General features: G+C 48.4%; 1 long non-coding RNA gene across 1 annotated transcript; it reads left to right on the top strand.

The window, feature by feature from the left end:
• The first annotated feature begins 7,613 nt into the window (after positions 1–7,613).
• LOC308187678 lies at positions 7,614–19,882 on the top strand. The gene is made up of 7 exons (XR_013944851.1): positions 7,614–7,911; positions 10,993–11,046; positions 12,628–16,677; positions 17,542–17,734; positions 17,851–17,917; positions 18,081–18,128; positions 18,951–19,882. It is a non-coding gene; the product is annotated as an uncharacterized lncRNA (long non-coding RNA).
• The last annotated feature ends 1,018 nt before the right edge of the window (positions 19,883–20,900 follow it).

Raw genomic sequence — 20,900 nt, 5'->3', positions numbered from 1 at the left:
TGAAGACCTTTAGTTACTTGCTTAATACATCACTGGTCTTTTTTTGTTTTCTTTTGTTTCTTTTATTTGAATGCACTGCAAGCTTGCTGTGTTTCTGTGAACAGCAGCTCTCAACCTGTGCTCCATAAGTCTCTGCCATCTTGTAACTAAAGGGTCTGAGAAAGGTGAATGTAAAGCAAGCTGCTGTGAGGAGGGGGCACGTGGGAGCAGGCGGAGTTCTCACAACAGATTTGGACCACGTCAGACCTGCAGTACAGCAGTCTGTGTCCAGCTGGTCCTGCTTCATGGGACTGCATGATCTAGTTATGTCTCTTCCAGCCTCCTTTTTGTGTGATTCTGCAGTCCTGGGTTTGTACGCTTTCATCCCTACAAATCCTAGCAAAGTTTTGTCATCTCCTTTTTGTCTTATTCTCTCACATTGTCTTTATTCCTTTTTTTCTTTTCATCTTAGGAGAAATAAAGGACTAGCAAAAAGGAAAAAACAAAGTCTGAAAAATGTTCCTTTGGGGCTTTCCCCTATAGATATCTTAGCATGGGTTTCCTGTAGAAGTTCTCAGCAAGAAAAACCTTCATTTTTTATGTGCAGGTGCACATGCACACAAAGAAGCTAATCCTTTCTAACACACCACACCAAAGTCATCAGCTAAACCATTCCAGTGGCACAGCCTGGCAAACAGAGCTTGTAAGCACCAGCCTCCAGCACACAGTTAAGTTAAAAGAAAAAGATTATGAATGACCTGTCTCTGATCGGGCTGTGAAGAACGAAGCAGATCTGATTGATGCAACTTCCACGTGTGCACTGGTGAATATGTATTAGTTCAGCGCATTGCCCCGCTCATGGTTTTGAGCTTCCCTTTGTCATTACTGAATGCTCGAAGGTAGAAGATTGGAGCTTTCATTAAACTCATTCAAGATATTTATATTTCAAGATATTTAGTATAAAGATATTTAGATATTTCAAGATATTTAGTATAGTTCACATGCAAATAGCTTTCTCTCCAACTTTTCAAAGTCACCTGCCTTTACGCCACCTTCCCTCGCTTGAGGCATTCAGCTCTGAGCGTCAGCATGTGGGGCAACGGGGAGGTGTGATCCTACCTGGCTGCATCTGCACGTGTGGATCACCTCTGAAGGCCCTGGCACCACTGTTCGTCTCCTGCTGGCTGGCACATGGTGGCCCCTGCCCACTGGCTCGGCTCCTCCAGGGTGCAGGAGGCTGCAGGAGGCTTGGAGGACGTTGCTCCACAAGGGATGCCCACATCCATGGCGTGCCTCCCACCCGGAGGACACAAACTCTGCCGTTCCTCCCTAGGCCTCTCACAGCAGACACGCTGTGGTCACGAGGCAGAAGGTCTCTTCTCTGGCAGACCCTGGCTCAATTCCCCTAGCTGTTGCACTGGCTCTAGGTCTCTGAGGCCAGGAGAGGAACTGCTACAGATGTGCCCCTCTACCACACTGCCCCGGTACTCAGCCTTCTTCTGAAGGCAATGGCCTTCTGGCAGAGGCCCTGGCTGTGTCTCATGGACTCAGGCTGTGTTATTTCCCCTGTATTGTCCTCCGTGTTGTTTCTTATGCCTTCAGATATTTGGGCTGCTTGATTTGGCGGCAGCACTGAAGAGAAATGAGGTGTTGCTGGTGATGTCTAAAAGTCCGTCTTCAGTACAGTTACTTAGAGGACTCTTTGATCAGCTCTGGGCAAAAGCTCGTAAGGCTTTTCTGTTTATTCACCCAGGATTCATTGTGGGTGCACTGGGCATGTATTATCTATCTCCTTTCCTCAGGCTGTTTTTATTACCCCAGGAACTTGCACAAATCCTCTGTGGTGCATTACAGCCAGACAAGCGGTCCTTTGGGAGGAACGTCTACTTGCTCACACAAACTGATGTAGGTGGACGGGTCAGCCAAGCAAGGTGAGCAGGCCCTTGGTGAGCACGTTCCTCTTGCTTTGGCTCAGCGAGGAGGCCAAAACACGGTGACTCACAGAACAGGAGGAAACGGCCCAAACCTTGCAGCCCGCCGGTCGTTCAGCTTGGCGGCTGCCTGGAGATCAGCCGAGGGCTAGCAGGGCTCTTTGTTTCGTCTAAACCCATTCATTCCACCGTAACAAAAACAGCATCAGAGCGTTTCTTGCGGGCTTTTTATTTTTTTCCTTCCCTCCCCACTAATTTCCGTCCCAAGGCTCTAATCCTCGGGGCCATCACAACCAGTTGCTATGGCAGTGACTGAGGGCACAAAGAGAGGATTACGGCTTCAGGTGAGGGAACATCAATGGGCCCAGGCCAGCTCCTAAAACCCACTTGGGCTCCGAGGAACCGCTGCGGAGAGGCATTAAGAGGACTCCCTGTTTGGTTTGCATTATTTACGCATTAGCTCCTTTTCCGCAGAAGAAAAGTTGCAGATTAATGCTAAAGAAATCACGGAAACAAATGGGGAGGGGGCTAGGAGGGCTGTGGAGAGGCCAGTAATGTTGTGCCCAGAAAAGCACCTTGGAAATATGGGATCTTCTGTCCCACATTTGGGTCTCATCCGAATGGTGCCGGTTGGAAGTGCCTTTGATCTTGGGGCCGAAGCTGGTGATGCAATGACTGAAGACAAGAGACGTGTCCTTTCGTCCTCCCTCCTCCCCGCGGCTTTGGTCAGCGTCTGTAATGCTACACTCGCGTGTAGGTGGAGAACAGAGCGTGGTTTGGCTGGCTGGGGTCTGAAAGGAAAAACAAAAAGAGTCTCTCTGCTGGCACAGTTCAGGGAAACTGTGCTAGAAATAACCGTGCTCATACATGGCTGTTAAAAATGGTGGTCATGCTTGAACAGGAGGGCAGCCAGGACCTCACTGCCCGGTGGGGAGAATGGGCCATGTCAGGGATTTGCCTGATTTCCCTGCATAAAGGACATGTAGATCGAAAGCCATGGAGCGGTTTTGGGAGGAATTTCCCCACCAGCTGTGTTGGGTGGGTCGCATCCCCCCAGCTCTAACATCAGCCACTTGCACAGCCAAGGATGGAGAAGACCACCAAGCCCCACCACAGTTACTCACAGCAGGAGCCATAACCCCAGAGGAGCTCCGTTAGGGGCACTTGGCCGCAACCCCCTAAGTGGATTTTTCCACTTAGACAAACAGCTCTTAATTAGACTGGACAATCTCTTGGAGGTTTTCTTCGGCCATGAGAGGTAGGGACATGTAGTGAAATACCCGGTCAGAAGAAGTAGCTGCAGTGTCATACATGGTGAGTTAAAAGGGAAGAAAAACAAAGCTGTCTTGTAGGTGCTTGAATCATTACACGGTTAGTTACACAGACCCAATAAAATAGTTAATTAACACTACAGTTGTGAAATACATAATAAAATAAGTAAGACTGTATGACATCAGTGTAATTGCAGGAAAGTGAAGAGTGGTAGATGATAGCCTTTCACACCTAGAGTTTCAGGCTAAAAGAGAGATTTTTTTGTCTTGTGAGCATTATAAAAAAATTGTTGTGTCTCCAGAGAGATCAAAGATGGCTACTGTTGAATCCCAGGCTGTTCCTCCTTTCCCAGCACTGACACACAGTCGTGACAAGGAATTATATATTGCATTAATCATGCCTGCTCTCCAGGCATGATCCCCAAATAATTAATCCCTTTAGCTTGCAGGAGCTGCCATCTGGCCAGTTTCCAATCAACCTGGCTGGTTTTACTACAGAGTTGCCAGTAGCCCGCACTCCTGTGGGCATGGACGGCAGCTGCTTGCCTCATGTGCCTGGGATTTCTGGGGGGATTTTAAAAATGGCAAGCTTCAGATGTGCCACATGCTGCCCAAATGCAGAGAACTTAGCAGCCTTTGCCTCCAAGAGCTTGTGATCTAGAAGGAGGATGACCGGGAGCCATACATAATACACAGCGCAAGATCCGGGAGCTCAGATGACTTTGGGGGGTTTTGTGTTGATGAACGTACCCTGAAGAAAAGGCCCAGAATAAAACGCAGCTGAATTTTTAATTCCTGCAGGCCAAACATGGAAATGAAATTTAAAAAGGGGAGCAAATTGTCACTGCAAGTCAGGAGAAGGTCCATGAAACCACATTCAGCTTAGATGAAGGAAAGGTGCCTTGGCCTGACCTGTCTTTTGTGTGGCAGGCAAACCTGCAGCCGAGATCTGATGCTCTTGAGCACCTCTCCCAAAATGGGGACATCTGAAACTTCTTGGAAGGTGACCTCTGGGATCACCCTCACACCCCATGTGGGAAGGGATCCTCTCAGGGTTTTGCAGCGACCTGCGATGAAGCCAGTGTGCCCATGAAGAATGGATGTCTGTATGCTTCTGAAAACAATCTGGTTTATGGAAAGTACTGGGGAAAAACCTTCCTGGTTTCCCTCAGATCCATACCCTTCCTCTTTGCCAGGCCACTGGTCCTAGGCCGGGCAGAGGGTGGACCCGACCTTGGATCTCGTGCTGCTCCCTGCTGTGGTCAGCGTGGAGCCACATCTGCTCGGCTTGTTTGGAGAACTCCTGCCAGATCAGATGGGTGAACACTTACTTTGTGAAGCTTTCCAGGTCTGAGTTGTCAAAATGCGTGGATGACCCAGGTGAACTTGCTGTGCATGAATAGCTGTCCAAATGATGGCATCTACTACACTTTAGCAATAGGATACCGAGGGAATGTAAAAGATCAGCAGCTTTGGAGAAGTGTTTCTGAAAATTTCAGAGCTAGATTCAAAACCATAAAGTGTCAGCTAGGTGCTTTTTGAACGTAATCCCAAGTGAGTGTCCCTCATCTGGGGAAGGGCTTACAAATGCCGAGGTTCTCCATGGTTCTCCTCTCGCTTGAAAAGTGTCTTTCAGTATGAAAATTGTGGTTCTGTGGAGACTGAGCGACAAATGAAAATGAGGTGACCTTATGAGATGAAAGAGGTGACTTTATGGAGCTGCTTTTCTAGCTCAGCCTCGAAGGAGAACCTTTCTGCCTTAGGCCACCTACCCGGTGTTAGGAACCAAGATGCTGCTAGCTAAACCAGGCTCCTGGTGGCACCCGAAGGAGCCATTACCATCCACACAGACCCTGAGGCAGGGCTGCTGCATGGGGTTTTAGCAGGCAGCTCTGTTGTGGTGCAAGCTGAAGGAAAAAATCTCAGCCTGGGGGACTTTCCTCTGCACTGCAAACAAAAAGTCGTACCCTAGACTTTGTTCTCCAATTCATTTTTATGAGTGCAGTCACCGGTTGGCATTAATTCCCGTGGGGAGGGGCTCAGCAAGCATCAATACAGACTTGCACTCTCCAAAGGGAGACAGGTTTGAGTGACGGGGACAGAGGAGCGTTGTCAAAATTCAGGTTAGCAAATGCACCGCCAGGGTAAGCCCCTATCTGAAGTTTGCCTATAATTTGAATAATTGGGGCAGCTGGCTAAATGCCCCAGGTGCTGGATTTTATTTTATTTTTTTCTCAGGAGTTGTATATTTCCACCAAAAACCCAGACACTTTCAACATTTCAAGCTTCTCCAGTGGCCAGCACTCGTCCTCTGCGTCCGCATCAAAGTTGTTCAACCTAAACTGCCCCAGAAGTCAACTTCTGCTGCTCACAGACTTCATTTGAAAAGAAACAATGAAAAACTACTAAATGGTGGCATGTGGAATTCCTTTTTGCTAAACCCCAAGCATGTAACAGCACTTTATTGGTATCAAATGAATTGTTATATAGCTGAACAACAACATTTCTTAGCTCACGAACTCTGTTGGAGCTGGGTGGATGCTAGATACACTTGGTATGACTTGGCTGCAGCGCTCTTCCATGAAAGAGATCCTTTATTTGAAAGGTTATAAATAAATAGGAACCGAAAACTAACTGCAAGCATGCGAACACCCAAAGAACAACATATTTTTCCAAACGCAGATGTGACCTGGTCAGATCAGCACCGCCTCGAACCCTTCTCTCCTTATAGCTTTTGGGTCCAAGCTTAGCAAGCCCAGGTGAGCCATCAAAACCTTTGGCAAGTTAATACGAGGAGGAAAGATTAGAGATTTACAGAAGATAAGGTAAATGATACCCACGTAAAGGGCCTCACAAAAATCTGCTTGTTAGCCAGCCCAATGAACTTGCTGCCCAGGGCTTTTTAATTTGCTTTTTTACGTTTGTTGGAAGGAAATTTGTTTTCTTAAAGCTTTAACAGGCATCTTAAAATTTCTGCATGGCTTATCAGTCTGCTTAGGTGTGACAGATTTCCTGAAAAATACGGATTTTTTTCTGGTAGAAAGCAGCACAGTGATATTCAAACTGGGGGCAGCTGTAGGAAGAGGACCCAGGGAAAATGCATCCTTCGTTACAGGCAGCTTCCAAACAGACGAGCTGACGAGGGCTGTGATTGCAAAAATAGGAGTCTCTGAATAAAACCACAGTACGTGAGGAGATCTCCCGTTGTGCCCCAAGGCAAACAGGTCACTGCCGGGTGAGGAGTTTTGCCGCGTTTTCCCACTGCTCTGGCACTGGCACAAGCATGACGTGCCATCCCCCCTGGTCTTCCCAGCCCTGATTTTTTGGTAGGAAATGCATATCGGGGTGGGGAGGGGGGCGCTCTCATTTTCCTTGAACGCTAAGCTGCCTTCTTCCAGGCCTAAGCGAGTGCACCTTTGACATGCCTAATTTGCTGCTTTCCCCGTGAAACCACGGGTTATTTTCACCCTCCCGTTCTGTAGGGTGGGGGAAAAACTGAATCAGCACCTTCCACTTCTCGAAGGTGGTTCCTCTCGTTTATGTAAGTGTCTGGAGGCCATGGGAAGTTTTCCCTGAAAAAACGAAGGAGCTGTTGCTACAACAAACAGTCGTTCACTTTGCCTGCTTGCTCAGGTCCTTGGATTCACTTTAAATATAACAGCGCGCGGTGCTCGTGATGCAAGAGGTCACCACTTATGCTCATACCCATTAATTACAGATGTATAAATAATGGACAAGTATACATCCTTAGTCTGGTAGCTGAGCTGCAATAAAGGAAAAGCAAGAGCAAAAACGCGGTGTGCAACGTTTGGGTCTGTTTCTGTTCCCCTCTCCGCACACCCCACTTCATTCTGAGTCAGCAAAGGACTCTCCTTCAGGCTCAGACCGAGGAGCGTGTTTCATCTTCAGGGCAAGTTCTTTCTTCTTACGCCTTTCCTATTTTACACGTATGCAGTTTGAAACTAAAGCTCTATTTTAGAATTAACAGATTGCCTAATTTTTAAAACGTCAGTGCCTTTCCTGAAATTTATCGCCAATCTTTTTTTTTTTTTTAATACTTTTAGTTTGTTAAACAGACTAAAATATATAAGCAGTTATTAAAATATGTAAACGGCACTTAGCTCTCCCCTTTCCACTTTTATTATTTATGGCACCCAACACCAATATTTTGCTCAGCTCTGACTGCCAGCTGATCACAGCTTCCTAAGTGACTGGGACCAGCGCCGTGGTGCTCTGCTCCCAGCGCTGCGCCCCTTGCTAGGAGACAAAATAGGAGGCCTGGCCTCACCTCACCTAGAGCAAATAGTGTCACTCTGGAGGGTTTGCTGTACTGTTTTGATGTGGCACTATGTGGAATTCATCGGGGGCAAAGGTAATTTTTTTTCCTGTGAGATTTTTTTTTAAATAAGATTTTTTGATGCTTAGGGGGTATTAAAGGCAGAAAACCATGCCCTGAATGTTGACCTTGCAAAAAAGCTCAGATGAGGACAAGCACTTTCTGTACAGCTGTGACAATTCGGGCCAAAAAAGGCTTTTCTTCCGATTGGAAAAAAAACGTGGAGGACTGCTGACCAGTTATAATTATCCTTCCTCTGTTTAGGCAACAGCAACCAGCCCAACTTGTTGCAGGCAACAAAGCCCATCCCTGCTCCCAACCTCTGGACTCTGGCAAGAGCTGTGCGAGCGGCAGCCCCAGAGGAAGGACACCAGGCTGAGGGAGCACTTGAGTGGTGGGAGAGCCCTTGCCAGGCACTGGGGACAGGGTCTTGGCTGCTGTGACACGAACGATGGGGTTATGGGGAGAGATGGGGAAGCCTCTGAGGCTGGGGAGACAGAGGACGGTGCAGAAGGACAGTGCTTCAACTTTGGAAACGTGTGGGCGATGCTGCCCCTTCCACGCGGCTGAATTTGCTTGTGGGAGCGAGGCAGGTCGTGGTGAGACGTAAGTGGGTGCTGCGTGAATCCCCTGCACACGCGTCTCGGGTGGGCTCGCGGCCTGACTCAGCACGGAGGGAGGGCAGACTTCCTTCTCGGGCGCAGCGTAGGAGCTCAGAGCAAGCTCCTGATTCATGCTTTGAGTGGGCTAGTTTCACAACTCTCCCAGTGAATCTTTGAAATTGGATAAGAGCAAAGCCACAGTCAGAGAAGCTTCTTGCATTTCTGAGCGCAGAGCCACTGCTGTTTCATTATGATCTAGTGTTTCATTGACCAACCTCGGCTTGGGAAACAGCACAGAGACGTGGTAAAATACGATCTGTGAAAAGCTGATACGTTGAAGAACAAAAAGCTCGAACCATGAATTAAAAGAGTTGGGTGGTCTTACAATTAAAGAACCTCTTTTTTCCCCCCTTTAAACTTATTACGGCTGTGAACCTGAAACTACCAGATATCCTCAAGAGGCAAGACAAAACAGCAGCGAGCATGGGGCCGCCTGCCCCGGGCATGGTAAGGCGATGCTGAAGCCTTCATCTGCGGCTAATGTGCTCTGGAGGCTACCAAGCACGGCTGGGACTTGCCGTCGCTGACAGGGGACTTTGGCCACCACCCAGGTGACACCGTGGATGCTGAGGATGGAACTGTGTTAACGAGGATTCTGCTAAAAAGGAATAAATAATGAGGAGGAATTCTTCTTCCTTTTGAAGAGGAATCCGTGTTCCACGGGTGAATGAAGCAGCTGGAAGATGGCTGTTTCCTTGTGCCATCTTCCACAAAGGGTGTCTCTGCCTCTGGAAAACCAGTAGGTGCCTTCAGGAGTGAGGAACATCAATAAGATAAGCACCCCCAGGATCCTCCATGATAAGAAGGACCGAGGGGTCACAGAGGCACAGTATGTCCTCCTCCTGGCAGGGACGCAGCGATGCTGTGGGCAGCCACTGAGCTGAAAAGTGCCAGGGTGCTGGCTCTGGCCACACGAGGGTTGTGCTGAAAAGGGCTTGTCACAAAGGAGATGAGCGCAATGCCTTTCAGATGGCTGCTGCGCTTCAGGGGAGGGTCAGGCTGGGTGTTAGGGAAAGGTTCTGCACCCAGAGGTGGTCGGGCACTGGGACAGGCTCCCCAGGGCAGTGGTCATGGCACTGAGCCTGTCAGAGTTCAAGAAGCCTCTGGACAAGGCTCTCAGACATAGGGTATGATTTTTGTGTGGTCCTGTGTGGAGCCAGGAGTTGGACCTGATGATCCCTGTGGGTTCCTTCCAGCTCAGGAAATTCTTTGATTCTGTGATTCCCAGCTCCAGAGGAAAGGAGGAGGCAAGGCACCAGGGCAGCAGCAGATGCCCACGCTGACCTGGCCCATCGAGCACCTGTGGCACGTCCACTCTAGAGCAGCATTCAAAGAGCAAAGAGACTGGCATGCTGCTGCCAAAAGCATTGCTGCTGCCTTCAGTCTGTCCTTTATACATATATGATCCGTGTTGTGAGCTCTCATGAAGCTCCTGCACACTGTGGGAGCCACCTGCAGCTCTGCTAGCGGGCTGCTGCAGCGAGAAGGGGCGCAGTGCAGGATGCAAGAAAAAGCCAGACGAGTTTCCTGCTCTTGTGGCTGCAACGGGGGAGCTTAGCGACTTGATAGCATGCACCAGAGAGCTCAAAACCAGAGGCAAGTAGAGACAATCTGGTGTTTACCATCTTGAAATACCTCCTAGGTTTTAAACCAGCAAGGAGCCTTCTCTACAATTTTGCGATATTGTTGAGCTTATTTAAAGAAAGCATGTAAAGAGGTTTAGAAAGCAGCACGACCAGCTAACTAGCTACAGAAATAGCTGAAGAAATAATAAAATAGATGCCGTACCTCTATGACCATGTTGAGGCAAAATAACAGTAAAAAAAAAAAAAAAAAAAAAAAAAGAGCTGGCGAGTCTGAAGCAATGTGTACAGGAATTCTGTTGTTGTTTTTTGTTCCTACGCACATGCCATTCGTGTGAGGTGGTGTTTGTGCTCCGCTCGCCGTGGCTGCGAACGTCACTGTCTGGCACTGCGCAGGTAATGGATTCGGGGCAGCTTGCAGGTGGCGGCACAAGGCTGCGCTTGTTTTCCTTTCCTTTTTGATTAACCACGCTCCTCCTGCACCAAGGTCACGGCGTGGCGGGGAGAAAAACGGGAGAGGAGAAAAAATGGAAAAGTATGCGCAAGAAGAGGTGGAAATTAAAAAGTTTGGGAGCCCTCTCCGCTGCCTCTACCTCTCCCCAGCACACCGATAGCACTGGGGCTGGTGGCCGGCTCTCCACCTGTGTGCTGCCTGCGCCAAATTGTGGGTGCTTATGGACCTCAGAGGATCAGGGCTTCGGGGCTGCATGGGGATGCCCGAGGGATATAGGCGCTCGGCATCGCGGGGGCTGGGCTCTGCTCATGGCCTCGGGTGCTCTTTGCAGTCAGCATTTGGGTACGAGGCAAAGCTGTCGCGGGTGGGAGATGCCAAGCTCTTGCCCCCAGCACCCTCGCTTGGCTCTCTACAACACAGGAGTCCACGTCCCTGGGGTGAAACAATACGTGGGGTTTTTAGCAGCCTAGCGAACAGCTTGCTTCCTGCACGGGTTTTGTTGCCTTGGCTTTATTTATTTATTTTAAGGTTACAGAGCATCAAAGAAACATAGGAAGCCGGGGACGTTTGCCACTATAGAAATGCTACCTCGCTGGAAGGGAAGTCATTTCTAGCCAGACGACTCAATGTTTGTTATCCTTCGGTTAATACAGCCAAACGTAACTTGAGTACCTGAGGCAGCTGGAGCAAAAAACCAAGCTAACTTCAGCCCATGCATTAAGGATTCTCCGTCTGAGAGCTGTCTCAAGCAAAGCCCCTTGTTTTTGCTTTTTCAGGCTGACCGCCAACAAGATATAAAGAGGAAGCTGGGCATCCCTGATAATATTAAGGTAAAGCAAACATACGGTTTTAATAAACAACAGCAACAACAAAACCAAGGAACCTTTCAGGACTACTTTACAAGTACGACTCCTTGGTGATGTCTCAGCACATTCTTAATTTTTCTGCTCCAATTTCTTTTCCTTCTTGTTGCTAGGCCTTGAGTGGTCACTTGTAGGGATTAGGCATGATTTGTACACAAGTGCATAAAAACCTATTGGCCCAGGGGGCCACTAAATAGTCACTATAATAGTGATTTCCTCCAGGATCCCTCCTCCATAAACCCACGCTCTAGCAAATGAAAGCACCTCAGTCCAGGAGCCAGAAGTGCTTCAAGAAATGTGGAAAAAGAGCAAGTCGTCAGTCCTGGGGTGACGCTAGGAGCGGGTGATGCTCCATGCTACAGACAAAGGAGCGACAAGAGCCTTGTCCTCTGCCCACATGGACCGAAGGGTTACACCTCTCCCTTATTCTGCATCTAATAAATGATTTAACCCTGAGGACTCCAAAAGACTTTCAATGCCATAAACAGGTCTTCCTGTCCCGTGTCCTGTCTTGAGCTGCATCCCCCAGCATGACGAGCTGGGGCATGGAAGGAGCCTGGGAGGAGAGGTGTTTTCCAGCCGCGGCAGCCTGTCACCAGCAAGGTGTGATTATCTGAAGTGCAAGCGTAAGGCACAAACAAATATGATCACTGGATGGTAATTGTGTTTCTTTGTTTGAAACATGGAAGCCGTCTAGGAAATATATATCTAAGAGGGATTTTATAAAGCACAGACAACTTGGGTAAAACATTCTGGAGACTGAGAATTTCAGCTTTTTATGAGATTTGTGATATTTGCTGATTTCAGTTACTGAAATGAGACAAGCCTGCTATATTACAGTCAGCGTTCCTGCTTCCTCCTTGGAAAGGTGTGGGGGGGAAAAAAAAGAAAAGAAAAAAAAAAAAGATTAAAGGCAAAACAACTCTGAGCAGAACGAGAGAGAATCATTTCAAGTTTTGGGTGTAGTTTCAGGTTGTTCTTTATTTTATCTGAACCGGTTGTCCCACCCCTAATTACAACAGCATTAACACATTCCTGGGTGTGGCCACTTGAAATTCTCAAGTGGCCAAAAAATTTTCAGCTACGTAATGTACTTAAGGTGTGTATCAGCGGACCACTTTCAATCATGTATCCAGAGCCACAGAAACACAGCGCGGTCCCGCTGGCTTCTCCACCGGCCTCTGACCCTGTGTTTGCTTTAGCCCAGGAGGACCACGCCGTTCCTTTCCTCTAAGGTCGAACCTTAGTCAGCATCGCTGCGGGTTGTAGTCTCCCCGCCGCAGCCCAGATGGGCAGATAAAGCACGCTGGCAGTCCTACAGAAGGAACAGCGGGCCCCTAGCAGCTCCCACCGCATTTCCATCGGGAGTTTTGGGGGCGAGGCTTTTTCTTTTCAGCTTTGCCGAGATGACGCTGCTGGCAGTCTTGTCCATCTCTTTCTCCCTTTGTGGGTTTTTCTCAAGCCAGGTAGAAAATACAGTTCCCACGGCAGATGGTGCAGCTAGACACCTGGCTTTTACTCACCAGTGGCTTTTGTCTTGTTTCTTAGGGCCCGTGGTAAATGGCAGTGCGTGCGAGACACCACTTACAGTACGTTTGTGCGTGAAGCCTCCTCTGGATAATCTGATAGCTTCATAGCACCCAGCAGCCTAATTTGGCTTCAAAACACGGAGTTTCTCCCTCTTCTGACTCCACGAAGACAAGCAACATTTGGAAAGCTTTCCCAACAAACCAAGATAAGGTTCGCTGCTTCTGAAAGTATGCATTGTTAGTAGCCACATGGATATTTACAAGCCTACCGTAAAAAATAAACATGTCGTGGCACTGGACTGAAAGCCAAGAAAAACTGATCTAACATCTAAGAACACGGGCTGCAGCGCTGGGTTTCATGAGCTGTGTGTGGGAAGCCTCAGAAGTTTGGATGCTCCACCAGGACCTGGAACCACAAAGGTGCTGCACAGTTGGTTTTCCCTTTTCAGTTTGGTTGACTGGTTTCTCATGAAATTTGGCTTGGTTTGGTCTTATTCTTCATTCTTCTCAGCTGTTTTGCCTGCAGAGGCTGGTGTTGGAAGCTCGGCGTGAGAATCGCCTTTCCTTTTCGTCCTAGCTATTAAGAAGTGAGGACACTCCGGAGCTCTCGCGGAGGGACGCGGGTGAAATTCCAGCCTCATGGCGGAGACGCGTGCCTGGTCGATGGGTTGGGACCCCTCATCTCTCCTTAAGCGTGGGTTTTAAGTTGTCATGCAAAGTGAAATGTTGTCAACGGGTGAAACCGAGCTGCGCCTTTCTTCCTCCCTTTGCGTGTCATCTCATACGCTCAGGACAGGCATCTAGAGGACACAAGGTGGGGGTCGGGATCCCTTGCATAGAGAATGGGAAAATATCAGCTCTCCCGTGGTAAATAGGAAGTCTTTATCTCTCAGCACTGAATAAATAATCCTGCAGAAATACTGAAAACGATCAAAGAACAAGTGAATCTTTTAGCTTTCCTTATGCATGCTCTTCCTGCTTTTACTTTTCTTACCATCAGTTTGTTTTTATTAGGTTCTGTGAACTTTTAATTTATTTTTCAAGGTATTTTCTGATACCCTGTAAATATTTGGTGCCAAACACCTAATAACTTAGGCTGGTGATCCAGACTGGTGTCAGCAGCAGTGCTCAGGGCTGCACTGTGTGTTACGCAGCCCTGTAAAACAACTAATCTGACAGACGGGTGAGAGGCTTTGAGAAGATCTGGAGACGATACGATATGATATGATATGCTGCTACCAAAATGCTCAATGTGGATTCTTTTACTGAAAAAAAAAAAAAAAAACACAACAATTTGCGATGGTTGCTCACATTAAAGAGGAGGCCCAGTACTACCACAAAGCAGACAGAAGTGTGAACAACTAATTGTGGTAGACTCCTTGCTATTAAAATAAAAGGTAGGCAGAGGTTCCTGGCACTTGCTCTTCACAGGTTTTTTTCTGGCAAAGGGCTCATCAAGGACAGGACACATTGGAGGACTGCAAACTTTTTTTAGTTGTGGCAACAAGAGCACCAGCGACATGTAAACACAAGCCCCAGATAAGCTGGAAAGGTTATCTTTCGTTTAAAAGGCATCCTTGCCGTAGATCAAGCCAGACACAATCTGTATGCTTCCCAAAGGGAGGAAATCTTGCTCTCGTGTACCCAGGAATAGCAACATCCATTTGCTGTGTACCCACTTTTGCTGTCTCTAAGCGAACACTGCGCCGATCTCCCTTGCAGATGGCGTACTTCTGAGCAGCAGGCCACAGCAACAGCACCCATGGACAAGCGTGTTTCTGTGCTAAATGTATGCCAGAAATGTCGAGGAATCTTTTAAGCACACACAAAGACACCTCAGGAGCCAGAGGCTTTCAGGAGAGCTCAAACCATGCTTCGGCGTCTAAAGAAGGGACAGCATTTCAGCATCCTGTGCCTGTAGCCAAAGAGGTAACTTCTGTGAGCAGGCAGAATACTTCAGAAAACCCAGTGTCTATTTTTAGTGATGAAAATGTATATGAGAGTCTCTGGAAATCCTTCTACAACTGAGGCTTAGTGTCCCTTTGAACATCTGATCTCAGTTTTTCTCAGTCTCTCTCCGCAGTGAGCTGAAGTAAATCATGCGGTCACTGGGGTTTTCAGACGGGTATTTTCTGTAGTTTATCTATACACGAACATCTTGCTGTGCTCTTCAAGTGGCCACGTGCCTCGATATAGCAGCTGCCTCTTCTGCTTCATTAGAAGAAACAAAGGGGAAATGGTGCTGCAATGCAGGCTGGAAAATGCCAAGGTCAGATGGTATGATGCTTGCATGGCCACTGAGAACTTGGTTTGCTGGAGGTATGGACCTAAGAACTGCCATCATCTAAGGAGAAAGGGCAGGATACGGTAGATTATAGTGGGGAAAAAAGTCCTGCGTAATATAGGTTGTGGAAAACGCTGAGTCCGGACGCCTGAAAGGGTCTTCATGGGACCAGCCAGCATCCAGCCAGTTGTAGGGCCAGGTTTGGGTCAACACGACCTTACTCCTTTGGGTCCTCCCAAACGCATCTGCAGGGTGCTCCCCAGGGGCACAGGAGAGGGCTCTTCAGCTGAAGCCCACCCCACACCTGCACCACCCACTGCCACAAGGAGCCAAGGCCACCGAGTGAGGGAAATGACACAGCAGCCGCTGCTGAGAGGGTGCTGCCGTGCTTCCTCTCGAGCAGCAGAGAGGTTTTAACTGCTGTGCCTCGCTTCCTGCCCCGTGTAATGCTGCTTTCTCGGTGCTGCCCTGCATTCGCTCTGGGGACAAGGGCGAGGAGGAAGGAGAGCCCAGATGGTTGCATTCAAAAGCTCCGAGAAAAAAAAGGTCCCCCCCTTCCTCTTCCTCACGGGCTGCTGGCTGCAGCTGGCTGCCCCTCGCCTTGGCTTTGCCCTGCTAAAGGATGCAGTGAAAGGAGATCCCCGAGCAGAGCGCCGGGGTTTCACCGCGCTCCTGAATCACGCCGCTTTCTCTCGGTGACGTGCCAGAGGTGCCTGTCAGAAAGCCCTGCCAGCCACCACCTTCCGCTTTAAAGGTTATTCGGCGGCATCAAGGGATTCCCTCAAATGACTGCGAAAAGTCTCTCTGAGCAAATTACGAAGCTTTTATTTATTTTTTTTTTCCGTTCCTTTCTGAAGGAGAGGATTTGTGTTACCATAGCCATTGAGCCCCTGTCCTTCTCCAGCTGAGCCTGCGGCTCTGCCCGGCCTCCCAGAGCAAGTCAACCATGTCACCAGATTTTCCCAAGGAAAGCCTAGGTGCAGCTACAGGTCACCCTGAAGACAATCCTCCCTGTGACCACGGTCTCTTTTTAATCAAGCAACCGTGACTCAGTCACTTACAGGAGGTCTTTACAGGCACCTGGGGACGGTGCAGATGGGGTGGGTGTACCTCGTCCCGCTGTGAGCGCCTGCAGATAGCTCTGTTTGCTCTGGGCTCCCTTTATCGTCAGTGGGGAATAGCAGGCGTTCCTATGCCGTGAGTCATCCCATCTCTTTTAGACGTCATCTACCCAAGGATGAGGCAAACTGTGTCCTAGAAATGCCTGCTTCTCCCCATTTTCCATACACAGCTAACTCAGGTGTAAATGTTTTAGGCCTTTGTTTCCTATTTGTTCACAAACACAGATGCTTCCAAAGGAAAAAGGAATTTCCTCCTCCTCTACCCTTTTCTTTTATGATTTCTCATCTACAGTTGTTTTGGGACTGCAGATGAATTCTGTCCTGTGATACTTCAGGGACTAGCCCTCTCTGTTCCCTCCTCCCAGGTGTGATTTAAGAACCCAAATCTAGAAGACTGGTCGCCACCTGGTTGCGTGGCATCCTTTGAAGGAGTGGGTGACCGAGTCTTGATGCAATAGCTGTGCTTCAGCTAGGAAAAAATGTTGCTTGCCTACAAGAATTTTGTCTCTTTGATGTGTTGAATATGTATTTACATTCTGTTACAGATCAGGGAGCTGTAGGCACCGTTCAAAAATAAATCGCAGATACCATTGTTCTCCAGTTGGTCTGCTCCCTCCTACCCATGTCTCTGGAGCAGATAGCTGGATTCTTGTTTGGGGGCCTGGTGAGTTTCAAGACAGGGCTTCTGTCTGGTATTTCCCCATTATCGTGGCCCCGATCCAGTGACATATTTTCATGCCTGGCTCCAGCCAGAGGGGGCCACACATGAACATGGGATTGGGCATGGGCTTGGGGCTTTGGCTGTATCAGGACCTTCCTAAAGAATCCGACTCAGTGCGATTCCTCTCTTTCCTGCTGCTTGCTTATTGCCAGTGTTTCTACTCCCCATAGGTGCTGGGAAAGGCATGTCCTCTCTTTCAGTCAGAAATGATATCATCACCTGCCCTTAGCAATGTTATTCTCTTTCCTGCTGAGCTTAGGCAATACTGCAACATGCCTAAACAGTGCATCCACAACAAGTAATGGCATCATCTTGCTTTCAAAACAAATCTGTGGTGGGTGGAATTAGCCATGCTGAATGATGCTGGCCTGATTGATAATGATCAGTGAAGAAACTGCTTCAGCTATTCAGTCATTCACCTCTGGTCACCCTCATTTTGGAGAGGGTGGGAACTACTTGTACTCTGTCTTCATACCACCAAGAGGAAGAACTGCTGGTATTTTTTAATCAAATGTCCATTTAGACGGGTGATTGGTAAAGAACGGGGGGGAAAGAGGGGCATTTCCACATCACCTGTTGTGGTTGTCCCTAATCTGTCTCCTCGGTTTATTTCTGCCTTCTGCCCCTAATGCAAATCTGGCTGCTCCCTTGAACAACAAAAACCACAAAACACCTGCCTGCAGCCTGTCCTGTGCACATATAGATGTGGTATTTCCTTCCTGAGCTAAAAGGATATCTGAGTAAAGGGAAGAGCACTCAGTTTGTGGTAAACAGTTTGGCTGAGTTTTGCTTGTTATGTGTGTCCAGTTTTTCAGAAATGTGTGAGAATGAGTTCAAAGAACATCCAGCTGGTTCTGTCATCTCCAAGCCTGATCTTACACCTTTCCAGAGGACAGCTGCCTTGAGAGCAGCGTAACTCGGAGCTGCATGCTCATAACACGAAGTAGAAGAGATGGGCCTATCTCTGTCCTTCGGTTCTCCATAGGCAAAATTATTACAGGTGGGGCAAAACACAAAGTCTATGTTTTAGGATGCCTAGTGTCTCCCATTACATAAAACCCTGTGTTAAGACATTTGCCAGACTGCAAGTGTTTGAAATCAAGTTTTTCATTACAGGTGTCTGCATCATCTGGAAGCGACATCCACTGAAATGTTTCCTAGAAAAAGGTTAGGGCAGAACAAGGTATGTATCTTGTTTTTAAGGACCTGTTCTTCAAACTGCTGTATTGGTCCCCATGTTCTAGAGCACAAGATCTGAAATATGGCAGGAATTGTGTTAAGGATGGATGTGTTTTTCCCCTTTTCTGTGAAAAACCAACTTAAATTATGAACTTTCTCATGAATAGCACAAAAAGAGGAGGCCAGGTGAAGACAGGAAGATGGACTAGAAGATGGTAAGCCAGAGCTTTAAGAGAAAAGAGTAAGGCCTGGGAGAAGGTAAGGGAGGTGAGATGGGGGCACATGAGCAGAAGAGAAAAGGATATGGGTATCAGGAGAGTTTGTGAAGGGAAGGCAGAAATTCTGGTCTGATTCAGAGAAAGGAAGGAGGAGGAGATATCTGGGAAAGGAGTTGGAGATGGAGTCACTAGGAGAGGGCTGAGGTTTCCCCCAGGAATTTGAGAGAAAAGACTGAAGAGAGGTGAGGTCCTTCTGCAGAGTGCAAAGGGACATGTTGTCCAAGGGAGCAGTGCTTTGGCCTCTGGTGTTGTAGGACAGAGGGACATCTTCAGTGGGACACAGGAGGCAGAACCCTGTGGTTAGATAAAGGTTGATTTGTCTCTTTGAAGAGACAAGGCTAAACGGAAGCTGAAGGGCAAGAAGAAAGCATTATCAGAGACTAGACTTCAATGTCAGGATGCTGGGAGGCAGGAACTGGAACCAGGAGCAGGTCTGAGCTGCAAGGAGGCAGGGCTTGGGCACAGGGCAGCAGGCTGGTGCCTGGCAGAGCAGCCGAGGGCACCTGGGGAGGATTGTGTTGTGGCTGGAGAACCGTGCAGCTAATCCTCAGTTGTCTGAGCTTGTTAGACTTTAGATGCTAGAGAGGCTGAGTGCTGCCAACTGCAAGGCTGATAGCTCTGGCTGGGGGAAGGCTGGCTGGAAATGATGGGGCTTCAGCTGGAGTCACAGGAGAGGACAGCCAGGGAGTTAAAGGGGAGAAGAAGGCAGGGCTGCCAGGAAGATGCTTGCTGACCTCTTACTCTTCCTCCCAACTCCAGGGTGTCAAGCCTGCACAGGGCACACAGAAAAACATTTACTGCGTTGAGTGTACACCACTCTCGAACACAGACTGGAAACCAAGCTGGAGAGTCCTACGGTTGTTCTGCTGCCAACAAAGCCTCATGAAATGTGCTAATTACATGTGTCTGCTTATGTATAGATGGGTAACAGGGGTGCCCCAAATACATATACATGTAAAATGCAAGTAAGTGTATCTAAAAGTGTATCTTAAAGTGCATAGAAGTATAAAATGAATATTGTATATTTCATTTGTATATAGTCTAAATCTCAAATATCTCTTGCCTAAAATGATGTCTTAGAGTCTGGAACTCTATTTGAACCTACTCTGCAAAGCTTGTGTTGCAATGGGAAACAAGTGGCTGACACCAAACTGTAACCAGCTGTTCCTTCAGTTTGGCTATAAGTGGAAGCAGGAGAATTTGACTTGCAGACATGCTGCAGGCTTTCTGATGCAGCTTAATGTGGTAGTGTCTTTCAAAGACACTGAGCCCTCTATAACGCTGAGTGCTGGGAAAGCTCAGGCTCTGAGCGCGTCACACTTCCAGTTCCAGCACCAAAACTAACATATCCATTCTTGTTATCTCTTCCTCAGTTTTCCAGCTTTAAATGGATTTTGTGAAGCCGGCTGGGGCCACTTGGCAAATGTCATGATACATTAGTGATGGGGAGTTCAGAAAACACTGAAATAATTGGGTTTTAGAGCAGTGCTGGAGAGAGGTGCAGCACAAAAGGCCTGCAGCCACAAGTTCATGGGTACAGAACAGGCTGAAGACTAAAACAGCAGTGCACTGGCCATCTCATGCTCTGAGTGAGGTAAGAACTTGAGGAGCAGGCAATTAGAAATTGTTTCCCAAGGCAGACAGACAAAGACGATGATGTAAGGCCACAGGTGGCCTTAATCATAGCGTTTCCTAACTTTGGACTCCGCACCTCCATTAATGTTGTTTGTAAGGAGCGCATTGCGTGCTGTGAGGAACTGATGCTGAAGAACAAACATCAGCTATATGAGCAGGATTTCCCTGCTATGAGGGCAGACTTTGCCTGAAGGACCACCCTCCAGACATCCCGCATGCAGACAAGTCTGCAGGCACCACTTAGGGAGCTGGTGCTTCCATAGGAAGGCTTCATATTGGGTGCCCTTCAGGACATAATTAAGGGGAGGGAAATGACTTGTTCTTAAAGGAGATACACCCTTCTTCCCCTTACATTTACATCTGTCGGGGCCTTGAGGACACTAACAACCCTTAATGGCCTGGACCAGTCTCACCTGGGGCCTTCCCCCACACCCAGCCCGTGGGTCCAGGAGACCAATTTCAGCTCTGCCTGGGTCTGTCTGTCCCTGCCTGGCCCATGCTTTAGGTGTGACTGTCTCCAACCCTGTCTCCCAGATGGCCCTGAGGTCTGTGCTGCTGAGAGCCTGTCTCCAGCATACTGTGGGCTCTTTGAAAATCTCCTCAGGACAGCGCTGCTCATTCTGGTACCTCCTGAGCGTGAAGGTTTCATGCTGGTCATGAGCTGGGCCATCCTCATCCTGGTCAGGAGAAGAAGGCATAGAAACCCTTCTCTGATTCAGTAGCTGGCCGATACTGTCCTTTTCCTACGGTCCAGCCCTCTGCCTTGCCATCTCACCTTGAGGCTTTGCTGCCAGGAGGCAAAATGCTCTGTAAAATCTCCGCGAGAGCTGCTGACCACGCTGAGGAAGCAGGTGTATCGGGCGGGCCGTGCACAATGCCTGCCTGCTTGCCAGTTTTCCTGCTCACTGGGCATGACACCGTGGGTCAATATGTAACTTGGGGTAATGGCTTCAGATGACACCGAGAACAGCAAAGAAACATCCCACACGATACTCTGTGTGTGTGCCGTGTGGTTTTGGAGGGGAAGGGGGAGGCCTGAGGTGAAAATCCAACCTGCTCAGCTACAGCTATTTT

Source organism: Anser brachyrhynchus, assembly GCF_964034855.1.
Source record: "Anser brachyrhynchus genome assembly, chromosome: 1".
Classification (NCBI taxonomy): Eukaryota; Metazoa; Chordata; class Aves; order Anseriformes; family Anatidae; genus Anser; species Anser brachyrhynchus.
This window is presented reverse-complemented; position numbering and strand designations above follow the sequence as displayed.